This window comes from Ovis aries, chromosome X (assembly GCF_016772045.2).
Source record: "Ovis aries strain OAR_USU_Benz2616 breed Rambouillet chromosome X, ARS-UI_Ramb_v3.0, whole genome shotgun sequence".
NCBI classification, from domain to species: domain Eukaryota; kingdom Metazoa; phylum Chordata; class Mammalia; order Artiodactyla; family Bovidae; genus Ovis; species Ovis aries.
This window is the reverse complement of record NC_056080.1, coordinates 65,646,242-65,649,289: the sequence shown is the minus strand read 5'-3', so window position 1 is coordinate 65,649,289 and position 3,048 is coordinate 65,646,242. Positions and strand designations below refer to the sequence as shown.

The 3,048-nt window shown below is 43.5% G+C and overlaps 1 pseudogene; it reads left to right on the top strand.

Annotated features, from left to right (window-relative positions):
* The first annotated feature begins 746 nt into the window (after positions 1-746).
* LOC121818359 (elongation factor 1-alpha 1-like) lies at positions 747-2,039 on the top strand (annotated as a pseudogene).
* Positions 2,040-3,048: the final 1,009 nt, after the last annotated feature.

Here is a 3,048-nt window from a genome sequence, read left to right as displayed (position 1 = left end):
AGGTTTAGTCGCTCAGTTGTGTCTGACTCTTTGTGACCCCATGGACTGTAGCCTGCCACGCTCCTCTGCCCATGGGATCATCCAGGCAAGAATACTGAAGTGGGTTGCCATTCCCTTCTCCAGGGGATCTTCCCAACCCAGGGTTCAAGCCCAGATCTCCTGCATTGCAGGCAGACTCCTTACTGACTGAGCCACCAGGGAAGCTGCAGTGTAGTGTTAAGAGGCACAAATGCTAGAGCTGAGGGGCCCGTGCTGAAATATCAGGGTCTGCCACTTACTAGCTGTGTAGATCGGCTACTTATTCCTCCTCCACGCTTCTGTTTCCACATCTCCAAAATAGGGCTAACAATACTACCAACACCATAGGATTTCTGTGGGGATGAAGTTAATAAATACATATAGCAAAGTTGGCACTCTTGAACGTTGGCCTTTTGGAGCATCCAGGCGAAGGGATCAGTGGCGAGTCTTTAATGGAGGATAGCCTCAGGTGTCAGCATATACCAGTCCAGCTCAATACAGCAGATGCCTTTTGAGGTCTTCTGTGTTTTAGGCATTCTTCTAACCATTTGAGTAGAGCACAAAACAAAACAGACACAAATCACTTGAGCTTACATCCTAGTGGAGTGAGAGGGAAGCCATAAACCAACTAAATCACTAAGATGAAAAGATCGCTTTCTCACAACATTTTTGCCACCAGGACACAGGTGTTGTGAAAACCACCGCTAAACCTAAGCAAAAATGGGAAGGAGAAGACCCACATCAACATCGTTGTCGTCGGGCACGTGGAAAGTCTACCACTACTGGCCATTCGATCTACAAATGTGGTGGGGTCGACAAGAGAACCATTGAAAAGTTTGAGGAGGCTGCCGAGATGGGAAAGGGCTCCTTCAAGCATGCCTGGGTCTTGGGCAAACTGAAAGCTGAACATGAGTGTGGTATCACCATTAATATCTCCCTGTGGGAATTCAAGACCAGTAAGGGCTATGTGACCATCATTGATGCCCCAGGACACAGAGACTTCATCTGTGTCATTACAGGCATGTCCCAGGCTGACTGTGCTGTTCTGAGGACTGCTGCTGCTGGTGGTGAATTTGAAGCGGGTGTCTCCAAGAATGGGCAGATCCACGAGCATGCCCTTCTGGCTTACACTCTGGGTGTGAAACAACTAATTGTTGGAACTAACAAAATAGATTCCACTGAGCCACCCTATAGCTGGAAAGAGAAATGAGGAAATTGTTGAGGAAGTCAGCACCTACAGTAAGAAAACTGGCTACAACCCTGACACAGTAGCATTTGTGCCAATTTCTGACTGGAATGGTGACAAGATGCTAGAGCCAAGAGTTAACATGCCTTGATTCAAGGGATGGAAAGTCACCAGTAAAGATGACAATGCCAAAGGAACCACACTGCTTGAAGCTCTGGATTGCATCCTGCCACCAACTCTCCTGACAAACTTGTGTTCGATCCCCAGGACATCTACAAAATTGGCGGTACTGATACTGTCACCGTGGATCAAGTGGAGATTGGTGTTCTCAAACCTGGCATGGTGGTCACCCTTGCTCCAGTCAGCGTAACAACTGAAGTCTACTGAAATGCACCATGAAGCACTGAGTAAAGGCCTTCCTGGGGACAACGTGGGCTTCAGTGTCAAGAACGTGTCTGTCAAAGACGTTTGTCATAGCAATGTGGCTGGTGACAGCAAAAATTATCTTGAACCATCCATCCCAAATCAGTGCTGGATATGCACCTGTGCTGGACTGTCAAACAAATCACATTGCTTGCAGTTTTGCTGAGCTGAACGAGAAGACTGATCGTCATTCTGAAGATGGCCCCCAAATTCTTGATGCCACCAATCATGGACATGGGTCCTGGCAAGCCCATCTGTTGAGAGCTTCTCAGACTATCCTCCTCTGGGCCATTATGCTGTTCGTGACATGAGACAGGTGATTGCTGTGGGTGTCATCAAAGCAGTGAACAAGAAGGCAGCTAGAGCTTGCAAGGTCACCAAGTCTGCCAAACAAGCTCAGAAGCCTAGATGAATATTATCACGAACACCTGCCAACCCAGTCTTAGTGGGGGAAGAATGGTCTCAGAACTGTATGCCTCAACTGGCCATGTGAGGTTAATGTAAAAAACTGGTTAATTATAACCATGCATCACAAAACCTTCAGAAGGTGAGGTGAATGTTTTGTGGACCATGTGTTTTGTGTGTGGCAGTTTTAAGTAATTAGTTTTTAAAATCAGTGCTTTTCCATAGAAACAATTTGACCAAAAATCTGTCACAGACTTGGAGACCTATTAAAAACAATGGTTGAAAAACTTGTGTCTCGTTTTGGTCAACACTGTAACTTCCTATAGTACTACTTAGGTAAGATTTGCCCATAATCTATCTCTGGTGAAACAAAAGAATTTTATATTTCTCGGTTGGAGCTTCAGGTTTCTTAAACTTGTATAAGGAGAACTCATCTGTTTAAGTACATCTTAAAAAGTGTTGGTGGGACAGTTCATAGGTTAGGATAGATGAGCAAAGAGTTACTATGTTTTATATGAAAGCAAGTTTGTAAGAAGGTAACATTTTATAATGTGAAAGCTCATGTTGCATATAAAATCTTTTATGGTTATGTAAATATTGAGTAAATCAGTTACATCAAGTTTTCGTTTCCCGGTTTTGAGAATGTGCATTCTGTTGATGATATTTAAGTAATTAATCTCAAATGTGAGGCTTAAACAGAATTGAGCACTGCCCTGCTAGAATTAATTGTATCTAGAGTCCAGTAAAAATAAAAGATGCTAGGAGCTAAAAAATAAAACAGTTATTAGATGAAAGTGCTATAGAGAAAAGAAAATGTCTAGCTCTCTGGACATAAAAAATGGTACCTTCATAAAGCCCTTCAGGATCCATGCCAGGTTGGTCAGAGAGTGTTATGCTTCTTATAATGAGACAATGAAGAGAACCATAAATGTGAGAAGTGTGCATCTGCTGAGACCTATGCTTTGCATTTTGTAAAGAAAATAACATTTGGATGACTTCTGAACTATTTGTTGATC